Below are 15,074 nucleotides of genomic sequence, written 5' to 3' on the forward strand. Positions count from 1 at the left end.
TATAATATGCTACAATGAAATGTATGAAATGTATCTGCAAACACCCAAATAAAAAGATATTTTATAAAAAAATTAATTTAAAAAAAACACATGGACCATGGTGCAGTTTTATTATGTACTACTGTACCATGTCCATAGAGCAAGAGAAACCAGAATGTGATTTTGGTCCCCTTATTGGAAGGAGACAGGAACATTACTGAAGTGATCTTAGCTATGCTTCGGTCTATTGATAAAGGTAAAAATATTGTTACAATAATACGTACATTTTAAACATGGTTTTATTTTTACCCTCTGTCTGTCATTCCCAAAGTCAAATATACACTTTTTTTTTACTTCTTAAGTTCCCATCCATATTGCTATTATAGAAATTGCATTGGGAAGAATTGCAGGGAGTAAATGATGATACTATTTTTTACCAAGGGAACCAATGGTATTACGTTGTATACCCGAATGGGATGTATGTAGTACCTTTATGAAGCATCCTTTATCTTTGTTGTATTGCATGGCAAATGTCTGCCATGTAACCTCTACAAGGGAATTAATCAGCGTTTGTCTAACAGTAGGAAATGATAAGAATATCTGTGCGCAGGCTCATAATACTTCTAAAAACTGTTTTCCGGCCAACCCTCACCACACCGACTTGCTGATGAATGAAATCATCTGCCCGACGCTCGATTGCGTGATTTTGTGTTCCACTGTGGAAAACAGCACCATGTTCCAAGCAGAAGAGGGAACATCCACCAATACCAATTATTGGCAGCATCATCACTATAAGGAAACAAAATAACATAACAATGCCCTGAAGCATACTGTAGGCATACTACATCAGAGCTCCTATTAATACACAGCATAGAAGTAAACAAAGCAAAAGGACAAATGTTAATAAAAAGCAATATACTGTAAATAAAGGGGTATACAGAAATACTAGAGATAATATTTACAAATCGGGACAAAGTATCAGATGTAATTGTGGGTGAGAGCTTAGGTTCAAGTAATCATCAATCAGTGAGGTTTTGTACAAACACATAAGCTGGGTCGTAACACACAAAAACTAAGGTTTTACAATTCAAGAGAGCTGATTTTTCAGAGATGGGAAAATATTTCAGGCATTCTTTGGCAGAGTTGAGGTATTTGAGTGGAGTGCAAGAGCAGTAGGAAAAATTAAAAGATGCAACTGAGAGCAACTGACCTTTGTATCAGAAAGGTTAGTAAAAGCACAAAGGTTCCCCTTACATTGGATGATATTTCACTGTGTTGTAGTGTTTGCCTTCCTCTCGATCAAAATACTGTAAATACAATTATAAGATAAAGTATCTGTTGTCTAAATTTAGCATACAGTAAGTTGAACTTGATGGACATATGTCTTTTGAACCTCATTTAGTATGCAACTGTAACGATGTAACTAAGTAATATGATATGGTTCACGAGGAGGTGGTCAGTATTGTAGAGTCTAAAAACCTTTTCGGAAATATAGGCAAGTAAAGGAAAAGAAGATAGAGAACTACTATACCAGGTTAGGGAGAAATAATCTATTTGAAATATATTGGTGAAAGGAGATAAACAACAGGAGAAATAGTAAGACTAAAGACAGAAACGGACGGAGACCAAGGTATAGCAAACCATCTCAATCTTATACAATACTATACAAGAACATGCTATTATTGTATTCCCAGCTGAAAAGGAAGGGAGGGCCCACAGTTAGAGAACATGAATATAAATAGAAAGGTGAACACAAGTCAATTTATTGAAAATAAAGTTTAATGCAATTTTTAAAACTGAGAGTTGACTAGTCAATGGGGTCAGATGGGATGCATCTAAGGATATTAAAATAGCTTAGAGGTGTGCTAGCAACATTCAAAAACAAGGGAGGGGGTAGGGGAACCCTTGCTCTGCTCACATATGTTTTGTGTTGATAGGTAAGGTGCTACCCGGGATATATATGTTAATGGAGACGAAAATAGAAAAAGGATCCCAGTTATGAGCACTCGGTGGCTAGTTTCGATGATATAGATAGATAATGTGGTATATTGGTGCATCACCACAGTAAGCTGAGAGTAAGCCACAACATAAGTCTCATTGAATGAATCCAGAATCCAGGAACAATAATATGATGATAGAAATGAACTTCCCAGGGTAAAAATAGGGACCTGGTGGTGCCCACACAGCTACACCAATATATGGTCTCCGATATGCATAAATTCACCACTGGGGTATACACCTTGAGAAAGTCCTGAGGGCTGAAACGCGTTGGTGCGTGTTCCTATACTATTGCCAAGCTGATCATTAAAGGTTAATATATATTTTTTTCCCTTGATTGGAGTTGCCCTTATTTTCGCATTTTGGATGCTGTGAGCTGTGCTCCTTTTCTCTTCTACCTTGATGATATAGAAGAATTTATTTAAAAATAGCTTTTATTAATGTACAAATATAAAATAGTTTGGGCTTTTAGACAAAATGGCGAATTGGTAAATTATATGGTCGACAGAGGTTAAAATGTTGCCAGGGTGTGTATGACTTGATACACTAGTAATTGCCAAGAGCGTCTATGTGAACCCTGTATCGAATTACTGCTTATCTTGCCTAGCCAATGTATGTATACTGTGTTGCAGTTGTTTTACTCAGGGTGCTCCCCCCTCCCCCCACAGTGTTGTATTAGGCTAGGTTGTGAGGATTTTAACTATATCTCAATCAGCAGTTATTCATTCTTTTCTGGCGACCTAACTCCGACATCTATATCCAGAATATGCCCAGGTCAGTGAAATACAGTGTACATAGAGCTGATCCTGATACCGCTACTCTCTAGGATACAATCATTTTGTTTTCTTAAATTGATCCTGCATGTGTCATTATCCTGATATTTTGTTGCTGCATTCGCTAAGCTGCTTTGAGTCTCTGAACTCCTATTGTCGGGAGCTCTGCTGCGTTTCTCAGCAGTAGTGACCTTAATCGATTCCTAGACAAACCAGTTTTGGTGCTAGGTCCAGTTAATTGGTTGTATCCTGTGATTGTTAGTATCCTGATACTTAGTACTGTACTTGCGGCTCCTAGACCTAACGGTATAAAGATGAACTAGGTTAATTGGTTAGATCCTTAATCTGTATGTGTCTGGATACTTAGTAGCAGTGATCATTTAGATAGTTTACCCCCCAGAAGTCCTCCTTCTGTTATCAGGAGTTCTGCTGTGGTTCTTAGTAATGATGGTAGCCGGACCATATTTGCTTAGAAGTTATAGGAGAAAGGATGTCTAGCAATCTAGTGGGCGATCATTGAGATTATGTGGTCCGTGTCACCACCTTTAGTTAATACCAATATGCATCCGATCCCTGTATATGTTTTTTGATCACTTTTTAAATGGTAAATGTCTGTTGCCTGTAGGGTTTGATACTGATACAGAGTAACACAACGGAGCTCCTATTGTATTAGGAGACTAGAGCCACGATCTCACCAAAAGAACATAAGTAGTGATGTCATTTTATACATCATTGGTCTATAAAGCCTTCATGGTCCCTAATTTAGCCAAGGGGTTCATACCAATACCCTAACAACTTTGCAACCCATTGTATACCATAGACTACAACTTCTATGGCATCAATGGGTTAACCACAGCCTGTAATTTGTTCGTTATTGGCCTAACCTCTCTCCCTTGGGCCTTAACCCCCATAACCCACCCCACCCAACGAACCTAAACCCCCTCTACAGTACTGGACAGTTGCCTTACTAGCCTAAGGTGGCTAATAGAGATAATAGCCAATATAAACACAATATACTGTACAGTGACACAAAACCTCATTACAAATTCTATATATACATATATATATATATATATATATATATACATATATATATATATATATATATATATATATATATATAATTAAAAAATAAATAGATGATACCGTTCTGTGGCTAACAAAATGCTTTTATTTGTGCGAGCTTTCGAGATACGCTGATCTCTTCTTCCGGCGATGTTACAATGAATGAAGCAAGCAAAAGTATACAAACAAGACCAACGTTTCGGTCCTTGCACACCCTGAGGAAGTTCATACAAGAACCGAAACGTTGGTCTTGTTTGTGCTGTACTATCAGAATATAGTTTTTTTTGTTGCCATTTATCCTTGAGTGCTGTCCTTTGTCTTCTCTTGCTAGGGTTGATCTCTCCCCCTCTCTCCCCCTCTCTCCCCCTCTCTCCCCCTCTCTCCCCCTCTCTCCCCCTCTCTCCCCCTCTCTCCCCCTCTCTCCCCCTCTCTCCCCCTCTCTCCCCCTCTCTCCCCCTCTCTCCCCCTCTCTCCCCCTCTCTCCCCCTCTCTCCCCCTCTCTCCTCCCCTCTCTCCCCCTCTCTCCCCCTCTCTCCCCCTCCCTCCCCCTCTCTCCCCCTCCCTCCCCCTCTCTCCCCCTCTCTCTCTCCCATAATCCGTAATATCACTCAATGGAACCTCAAATACTCATATGATTTACCCCATTCTAGTTTATAGCCTCCATTTTAAGGACGATAAGCCCCTTTCAACCAATCCACCAAAAGGGCTGATGCACAACCATACATTTTTATTTTACAAAGGTTCGATGGTCAAAAACCTTTAAACAAGTCAAAATCACTTAACCAGCAATAAAAATTAAAAAATCCACATGCCTGATGGCAAAAAAAAAAAAAAAATAACAGAACTCAAACAGTCAAATAAATCCGGGCCATATGGCCTATTTGTAATTTGCAGCCATGTGTGGCCTGGTGACAAGAGCTCCTCATCTTGACCGACACACTCGATCCTCTATTGATTGAAGATTCTTTGTTGATTGGTTATCACATCATAGATTTGGCCAGTCATGTTTGGCTAAATCTGTAATGTCAAGATTAATGATGACAATCAAATTGTGCAGCAAGCAATCTGAGTTGTTGCTGTACCATGTGATGCCAAATTTGTTGATAGAAGCACCTAACACCGGTCTAAAACATTTGGTCATGGTCATTTCACCGCGACCAAATGGCCACCAGTGCTTCACCCCGACTCCCCCATCCTTCCCCGAAACCTTCATAACTACACCCCCCTCCCACCCCCACAGAAACTGCTTCCGCCATCCACTTTGCCACTTACCCTAAAACCCCCTACCCTAATCCCATACCCAAAACCCCTTACCGTTACCTGCTAAAACCCTTTAAATTAACACCATACCCTAACACTTAAACCCCTTAAATCATCCCCCTACCCTAGCCGCTAAACCCTTTCGTTAACACCTACCCTAAGAACTAAAACCCCTTAAATGAAACCCCAACCCTAAAAAGTAATAAAACTTACCTTAGAAGCAGTGAATTCCTTACCTTAGAACAGTGGCGGATCGACTGCGGCGGAGAATACGTCTCACGCCGGTGGCCATTTGGTCACGGAGAAATGGCCACGACCAAATGTCCCATTACGCCTAACGCTAGGTATAGCCATAACCTAAATAAAAATGCCATAATTCTTGCGTTAACGTTGACAGACTCCTGTCGATATGCATTGAGGGGCTCCACACATCTTTTTCATATCATTAGCTCTAACGTCACTTAATGGTAATAATACAGCACATAACACCTCGTTAGGGGGCATTAAAGATAGCGTTACCACTTAATGAGATGTTAAACTTAAGTTAATGTTTCGGTAAGTCATTAAAGAACTTCTGAGGACCTATATCTCTGTGCTGGCAGAGTATATGCTATCGTAAGTACTGTATGTATCTCTATTTAAAATGATAACCGAGAAAAGTTGAAAAATCCCACCTCATGCATTATGGACGGGGAATTTAAGATTCATTAACCAGTATACTACCTTGGGCATGAAAGATTATATTTACATTCGTGTGTAACTTATGTCAGACCCAAAATCACTTAAAAAATATAAAGATGTAGCAGATGTTATTTCACCCGGTGGCACGCTATGTGTTGTCTAAAAACAGGCTGAGTTGTACTTCACGTGTCTTCTAGCACAGGGTTTCGATACAGATGTGCTTTATCACCATTCGCAATTATACTGCGATACCAGGTATGAACACTTGGTGCTTCCAATAGCTATATTGTAGAGTTGTAATCTGTGGAACGCATGTGCGTTTCACATAGTCACGTCATGTGCATGCGCCGAAATCCATTGCCTGTCTATGGCCCAGAAAACAGTAAATTTTGCGGCCCAGGAGGATTAAAGCGGCTTTAATCCTACTGGTCCAGCCAGTCTGATAGAGCTACGCAGAGGAGTCCCAGAGAAAAGCAGTCTCTCTCCATGTAAAGGTTGGTAAGTAATTTAGTCCGGTCTGTCCTGCCCCTTAATGACGTCATCTATGTCATCAAGCGAGTTGGACAGGACTTTAAAATGACGTAAATATCCATATTCGGTCAACTACATTATCGATTTGCAGGATAGATACGGAGATTGCTTCAGAGCTGCTCTGGGGATACATAGAGAGGTGTTGTTTCCTCTGCGTAGCTCTTCCAGACTGGTGACTGGCCGCAATGGTTTAAGGCTGTGGGGGTCCCATTCAGAAGCATGGACACCTGCAGAGGTAACATTTCTGGGCAGCTTACTATTTTTGGGGTCATGATCGCACACGGCAGCACTGTGGTCCAGCAGCCATGTGTGAATGTGGCCCCGCAAACAGTAAGTCTGTCTACATCTGTAATTCCCCAGTGCTGCTGCAAAGAAAAAGTAAAACAACTCCAACCGGAACTGTTGGATTTTCAAAACTATATTTCAGGGGTCTTCCGTGAGTTAAAATGTTTGCTCCGTAAAGCAATAACTGCTGTCCACTGTTGATAAGTATGTCCCGGTCACGTACACTAGTGACTGTGTAGGTGACAGGGGTTAATAACATATAGCTGACTCACTAACCTCCCGGCAGGACATTAAAAATCAACAATAAGTCCCCAAAACTCGCCACACTAAACCTCAGTTACTCAACCACCACCAAAAATCATTTATGGCCTTACTCTCAGGAGTCATTGGTCCCTTAATACTAAAGAAATATGGAAGGAACACAAAAACCCAATGTAGCAAAACTTGCCCGAAAATTCCTTCAAAAAGGTAATAGGTCCAATCAGAGCTCAAAGACTGTACTTATTCAATTTTTATTTCATGTTACAAAAAGTTTACAGTGCTTGTTACCGAAGAGAAAGATTGCAAAAACATACAATACATTAATGCAAACATTTTAATCAAAGTAAAGGCAATAAAACAGTAAGCCTAATACTGTATGTTACCACCTACTAGACTCCTCAAGAGACTTGAGATTAGAGATATGAACACTCGCGTGTTATTGATATTACAGCCTTCTTATTCTCATTTTGCCGCAAACTTTGCCGCTTTGACAAAAAAACAGGCCAACCTTTTGTTATCTCCCACTGATCAATCTTTTGTGACATTTATGGCTGATGTGACTAGGAGAGAGAGAGAATGATTTTAAGAAAATACCTCATTGCTAGATTAACGCTTCCCACATCATTGCGTTTGGATGATTTTAATGCATGCAAAGACATCTGTTTTGATAGCGCTACTTCTAATTTTCAGAGGGAAACAAATTATCTGACATAAGCAATCCTGGCCATCCTCACATCTGGATTCCACCTTTTCCTTAAAAAAGTCAGCAAAGTCCTGAGGTGAGATGGAAGAAGAAGAGGTGGCAGCCGAGGGTGGTCTGAGTAGAGGGTCAAAGTCAGAAAAGAGTCGGCGTGGGTTAGACTTGTGTATTTTGATTAGTGATGAAAAGTAGGTTTGTTTAGCCTGAGAGAGGGCAGAATTGAAACAGGACAGCATAAATTTGTAGTGAATGAAGTCTGCGAGCGTATGAGATTTCCTCCAGAGGCGTTCAGAGGAACGAGTGGAGCAACGCAGCATGCATGTGTGGGAGTTTAGCCAGGGTCTGGGGTTAGAAGGGCGAAGACGGCAGAGAGAAAGCGGGGCATGAAGATCAAGAGAGGAAGATAAGGCAGAGTTGTAGTTCCTGACCAGGTTGTCAGGGTATGAAGCAGAACTGAGAGAGGAGAGGGAGGAGCTTAAAGTGGAATCAAGAGCTGGTAGGTTAATAGAGCGCAGGTTTCTGCAAAAATGAGGGCGAGATGGAGATGGAGAGAAGCGAGAGAGAGAAAATGAGATGAGGTGATGATCAGAGAGAGGAAAAGGGGAAATGGAGAAATCGGAGACAGAGAAGTTTTTAGTGAAAACCAGGTCTAGATAGTGTCCATCCTTGTGGGTGCTGGCTTCAGTCCACTGTTGAAGGCCAAAAGAAGAGGTTAGAGAGAGAAAGCGGGAAGCCGAAGGGAGAGAAGGGTCATCAATGTGGCAGTTGAAGTCCCCAAGGAAAAGAACAGGGGAGTCTGAGGAGAGAAAGAAAGAGCCAGGATTCAAAGTGAGAGAGAAAGGCAGAAGGGGGATGAGTAGAGGAAGGTGGGCGATAGATGACCGCCACATGGACAGGGAGAGGAGAGAAGATCTGGACTGTGTGAACCTCAAAAGAGGGAAAAGCAAGAGAGGGAGGAATAGGAATGGTTCGGTAGCGGCAGAGAGAGAACAGCAGGAGCCCCACGCCTCCACCCCTGCCATCAGGGCGCGAAGTGTGGGAGAAGGAAAGGCAACCATAAGAGAGGGCAGCTTCCAGAGCAGAGTCAGGTCTCAGTTATAGTAAATAGGAGCAGAGAGTGAGAGAGAAAGAAGTCATGCACAGAGAGGAACTTGTTGGAGAGGGAGTGGGCATTCAAAAGGGCACAGGAGCAAGGGAGAGAGGGGGGAGGGTGGCAGGGAATGGGTATGAGGTTGGAGGGGTTGACACCAGAAGGAGTATAAGTTGCATGTGGAAGGCGAGGACGAGAGCAAGTAGAAATAAGGCAGGGACCAGGATTGGGAGAGATATCCCCAGAAGCGAGGAGGAGAAGCATGGATAGAAAGAGAATGTGTGAGGATGATTTGTAGGGGTGTGTTTTAGTGAAGGGGGTATAGCTGTGGGTTGTCAGAGGGCGCAGGTAAGAAAGGAGTTCATGTGAACTGAGAAGTGGTGAAGGAAGGAGAGATGAAGATATATGAATAGAGTTAGAGACATGACGAGGCTGGTGGAAGGAAGTGCATAATTTGAAAAGAAGTGAGGTCACAGCAAATATAAAAAATAAAGGTGGCATCACAGCAATCGTTAAGTGCTGAGATGTGCAGTCTGGGATAGATGATATCCTCCTTTCCAGCGTAGTTCAAATGCAGGAATCAGAAGCAGAGGGTGTTGTCCACTTTTCCACTTCTTTTTGAACTAATCCAACTATATACTGTATTTCCTTGCTGGATTTCTGTTATCACTACTTTCTCACTCTGTGAAGGTTAAACAGGAGGCCACAAGCCAGAGTTTTGTCCTTGGAAATAGAACAAACATCTCCTGTTTAACTTTCTTTTATTTCAGCTCTGCAAATATATATGCTAATTTGTGTGTGTTGACACAGCAAGTAAACGTCCAGTGACAAGAAATGCACTGTACTTACTGTACTGCATGATTACGCCTCGTTTTTCTGCCTGCTATTAAGTATAGATGTATTAAATATTAGTGCCTATGTTCATCCGACTCCGGTCTGGCCTTCCATATGTATCTCTTCCTGTAACTACTCAATAATAAAAAAAAGTCTCTGGCAGACAGTTTTACTAAAAAACAAAAGGGAAACTTTGTTTCTTCCACACCTGTGAGGATTGGAATACCTCAATTTTCAGGTTTTACTGCAGAGGACAAGCACACTTACAGTCCTAAGGGTCCATAAGGCCTTGGACATGGTCAAAAAGACCGTGCTGAGGCGCACTGAGCCGCGCTAAGGGAAAACATTATCCCTATCAGCGCGGCTTTAGACGGCGCTTCTGCACGCTTCCGCAAGCGTGCGGAGGCGTGTGGAAATGCAGGAGACAGGCAAGTTTAAATTTTGCCGCTCATGCAAGCGCAGGGCCTGTCACGTGACTGCCAGAAGCCAATGGCAGTCCGTGACGTCGGCGCCGTGACACTCTAGCCCCACCTTCCGGCCCGCTTCCATGCCCGCCTCGCACCCGGCTCCCACCCTGCACACAAGCGCGCTCGCTTACGCTCATGCAGGGACAAGAAAAATCTCCTGCGTGAGCAGGTGAGCATGAGCGTCAGCGCTGCCAGCGCCGCTCCCTGCACTATGTCCCAGGCCTTAACCGTACAAGAGTGTACACAACTCGCAAAAGAATGGAGAATGTGTCAGTGTCACTCCAGGTGTCTGTTTTATGTTTTAAATAAATTGTTTTAGTTGATATGTAGTATGGTGCTTTCTATTCCTATTTCTATATCATTGATGTACGACTGTATACTCAACTACAACTGATGGCTACACGAGAAGCCCTGAATCTTATCGATTTGCAACTTAGGTGTGAGTCTGTTTGAAATACAGGAGCACTATTGTTAATTACTGCACTGCAAACTGCAGAAGGGTTAAGGTGTGTTTTAAAAGATCGTCACAATTAAGGGTGTACAGGCATACCCCGCATTAACGTACGCAATGGGCCCGGAGCATGTATGTAAAGCGAAAAAGGACTTAAAGTGAAGCACTACCTTTTCCCCACTTATCGATGCATGTACAGTACTGCAATCATCATATGCGTGCGTAACTGATGTAAATAACGCATTTGTAACAGGCTCTATAGTCTCCCCGCTTGTGCACAGCTTCGGTACAGGTAGGGAGCCGGTATTGCTGTTCAGGACGTGCTGACAGGCGCATGCGTGAGCTGCCGTTTGCCTATTGGGCGATATGTCTTTACTCGCGAGTGTACTTAAAGTGAGTGTCCTTAAACCGGGGTATGCCTGTATTTTATATTTTCAAGGTGACCTATAACCACTGGATTTGGGTATAAGACTCATTTGTCTATTAACAAATTTATTGTCTGATATTTTACACTGTTTCTTCATCTTTTTATATATTCAAATGATATGTACTGTATTGTATTGCGCACTGATAATTGGAAACCAGTGCCAAGGAGGATAATTTTTCATCAATTACAACAGTCTGCTCACTGGCATAGAGCTACAATAATGAACGCTCCCACCCCACAGTTTAGAAAACAAACAGCAAACATTTCTGATTAAAGTGTTAATTGTTTTACAATTGGATGTCAGTGTAAGGGTTCCAGTCCAGGCTTTGGCTAGCTGCTGTGTACTTTAATTATTTTTTAAGTATTTTGATTACTGGCAGCCTGCTATATTGGCTGCACCTGTTCAAGGGCTTAAATCGCAGCCATGACTTTCAGCCCCTCTCTGAGCATTGCATACTTTTCGTTGTGTTTCTGGCCACCCTGGACTTTAGTTCGTGAGCTTTCCCCATTCCTGAGCCTTCCGTGTGGCTTGCCTATCCCTGTGGCTTCCCTGTTCCAGAGGCTAGCCTGTTGCTGTGGCTTGCCTATCCCTGTGGCTGCCTGTTGCTGTGGCTTGTCTATCCCTGTGGCTTCCTGTTCCAGAGGCTAGCCTGTTGCTTTGGCTTGCCTATCCATGTGGCTGCCTGTTGCTGTGGCTTGTCTATCCCTGTGGCTTCCTGTTCCAGAAGTTAGCCTGTTGCTGTGGCTTGCCTATCCCTGTGGCTTCCCTGTTCATTTGGAGTTCCTTTAGCTGACCTCGACCTCGCTGCCTTCCGCCTGCCCTGACCTTTTGCCTGTCGTCTGGATTCTGCAACATTGCTGCCTGCCCTGACCATTTGCCTGCTTATGACCACGAATACTCTAACAGGACTCTTTTCCTTGGCTCTGATCGGTTAATTGGCGCCTCAGCCCTGCAGGTCCACTTCCTGATCAGAGATGAGCATCGTCACAGTCAGAAAGCTTTGTGTATCTGATCTCCTATTCTGTGTACTGAATGGAACAAAAGTATGTGATGATATTTCCTGATATCTAAAATACTAGTCAAAACACGTTCCTCCCCTTTGTGCTTTATAATTAAATGACAAATCATATCAGAAATCATTGTTAGATCTTATAATTATTGTTTAAAGCACACAAAGATACAAATTATCTTATATTTAGATAGAATAGTGTTGCCACCAAGATACAAGTCTGGGAATATGGCTAGTTTGTATTTGATCTAAGACTGTTTTTCATTTTTACAGAAATAAATCATTTCTAAATGAATAAGCAATTCAATCTTGGAAAAAATGCAAAGACAAACAAAGAACTACAAAAAGTTAAGGTATTTATTGTTTTTTTTTTACATCATATTTGAAATTCACTTTTTTCACAAATGTTCTTTTTTATGATAAAATTGAAAGACAAAATTTACTTTAAAAGAGTTTGAAGGAGCAACCCAAGTAATATCCAACACGTGTGTTTAAAAAAAATCTGTTCTGTAGTATTAGATAATACTTACTACCTTTTTTTAATTTTAAAATTGAACTCGTAATGCCGTTTTAATACGGAGCATATTTTCATTTCTATAACAGGCTTTAGCAGACCTCCCCAGCATCTTTGTAATACTTTCCTGTTTGCGATCATGTGTTTCTAAGATTCCCAGCAGTTTGAGCTGCAAACTGTAACAATAGATAATGTTACCTTATTAATATAAGAATACAATGTAGCTGCTGAGTCACCCCGACTGAAGGATTGATTTGAAACGGAAAGGCAGCCTTTTAGTGACCCCAAGGAAGCAGGATTTTGCTGTTTGATCACGAGAACGAATCGATCAGCAGCTTAGGTAATTAGTTTTCAATAAAGGTAATCAAATGCATACTGTATATTAAACCAAAAAAAGATTTTTTTTTAAGAGTCTTGGATTGCCTCTTTAAGTGAATAGAATTGAGGAAAACATTTTCTATGTGTTCATTGTTGATGTTTTATGGAGATTATGAAATAATATGTATTTTGATGACTAATGGCACTGGAAACAAATGTGCATTTTCCTTCTCCATGTGTGATTACTAATAATTATATAATGAGCTGAATGTTTTCATTAAAAATAAAGTGCAAAGCATTAGAAGTTGTATTGGTCAGGGACAGGCTTAGAACTGTCCTAGGAGAGTTTATCCCACGTTCCATTTTATTGTATGGAGCAGTGGTTCTCAAACCTCTCTCTCTTCAGGAACCACCGGCCACAACAAGTTTTAGGAATAACCAACACTTGCACAGTTGAATTAACTTCATTTGCATATGAGTAGAATGTTGGGTGGTTACTCCATCAAACCTGGTCTAGCTCAGGGGCCTGTGACGAGGGTTGAGAACACTGGTAAAGAGGTTTTCAATCCTCCCAGTTCTCCTATTCATGTGCACCTAAAGAAGAGAACTGTGAGTTTTCAAAGATCTTTATATAATCATAGAAGATGTTTTACATAATTTCATGAGTGAATAACTCTCTTGTTTATCCACTTAACACCATTACAACCTGCAACAACCCGATCATTAAACAACAACCTTTAAGGCAAATATTCAAATTTTACTTTATGTCCGTAGCTACTGTACCATCCACATGCAATTAATACAAGAGCTTGGGTTTGCAGACTACACTAGTTTACCCATTTTTGTAAAATAATCTGATTTCAGAAAGCTTACTGACAAGATGTGCAGGAACATCTAGCACTGCTATGCAACTTTTCTGAGTGATATACTACAGTATTTTGATGACACCCAACTATGTAAAACAGTTCAAATGTTATGTACGGCCTGCTAATTCAACTGCACTTGTGTGTGCTTTGCTGGAGTGTCTAAAGTACATACAGTACTTCTATATTATATAAACTATGCAAGACTATATTTGATTTTCTATGTTACCTAAAGTATATTTCGGCAACTGGGTACTGTATCTGTCCCTATTATGTCCTTTCTTGGTTTCGACTGTTTAATCACCCTAAATGATTGCACTCTTTCTCACAAGAAAATGACAATATGAGAGCACATTGAATTTTCAATCTTATAGTTCAATTAAAAGTAATAGAGTCTGCTCTCCAAAATGTAAATATTGCACTAAATGATAGCATTTATGTACATCATGGCACAGACTTTCAGAAGGTTGCTAGCAAGACCAAAATATAGCTAAGTCTATACACCACACATCAAATCTTTATCTTAACAAGCAAATTCACCGTGTCAGACTAAAGTGTAGATTCTCAAAAATGCTGGATTGTTTACTGTAATAAGTATCTCTATGCTATTGTTCCTGATTTCCTAATATAGAAATATACATTTTACCCCAAAAATGTTGTGGATTATTTTTGGTCTTCTGAACTACCATGAATTCTCTGAGCGTTCTGATTTGACCGACACAAATGAATTGAATTCTGTTGGACTTTACTCATGGCAAAATAGAAGTGGATATAAATGGTTTACGTATGGACCCATTTCCACGTGTATTTAAAATGAAGTACATTAAAAAACCTGTTCAATCACATACAGTACCAGTACTTTTTTTTTTCTTTTTTCCCCCCCAATCTCAATATGACTTTGCAGTACATTAAGTCAAGGAAGTAGGGGGAAAAGGGGGGCAATGATTATTAATGATGTTATTGCAATTTGCCATCATGGTTAGTGTATACTGAAGAGTCATGGGTCACTCAATATCTTCTGATCATATGTTTCCCTTTATCTTCATATTTTCCGTAATTCAAAAGCTTACAGTTGTTTACCTGAAATGCAAATTGTTACTATAAATCTCAGGCAATAATAAAGTTTATGTAATCATAATAACTAAGTTAATTGTTGTTGTTAATTGCTGTTTTGTGTAATTTGGTAGATGTGAGAGCCCAGATAGTGTTTAAAGTAACTTAAAGTATATATTCTAGAGCCGCGGTGCGCAAACTCCCCGCGCCCCCCTACCTGCTCCCTCCTTGGTCACGCCCCCCCTCACGTCTAATGATGCATCAAATGACGGTGCTGGGTCATGTGATGTCACATGACTCGCAGCGGCATTTGACGTCACTTCACGCCACGTTATCATAGAGACGGGTGACCAGAGCCTGGTAATTACGTTTGCAGAGGCCTCGCGCTCTCAGAACAGGGCCTTTGTAAATGCTGCGCCCCCCCCCCAGAAAAATCTCGGGCCCCCAGTTTGCACACCGCTAATATAGAGTATAAACATTTTAATTGTGCCCTTGTCTGATAATAGAACCGTGG

General features: G+C 41.1%; 1 protein-coding gene across 2 annotated transcripts in view; it reads right to left on the reverse strand.

Moving 5' to 3' along the window:
* Positions 1 to 12,151: 12,151 nt before the first annotated feature.
* CD36 (CD36 molecule (CD36 blood group)) overlaps positions 12,152 to 15,074 on the reverse strand; it is a 55,006-nt gene continuing 52,083 nt past the window's right edge. For both annotated transcript variants that reach the window (XR_012801605.1, XM_075599586.1), the window contains one exon: positions 12,152 to 14,587. The gene's annotated coding sequence lies outside the window, so the exon portion shown is untranslated. The remainder of the gene's footprint in view (positions 14,588 to 15,074) is intronic.

The sequence above is a fragment of the Ascaphus truei genome, chromosome 5, assembly GCF_040206685.1.
Source record: "Ascaphus truei isolate aAscTru1 chromosome 5, aAscTru1.hap1, whole genome shotgun sequence".
NCBI lineage: Eukaryota > Metazoa > Chordata > Amphibia > Anura > Ascaphidae > Ascaphus > Ascaphus truei.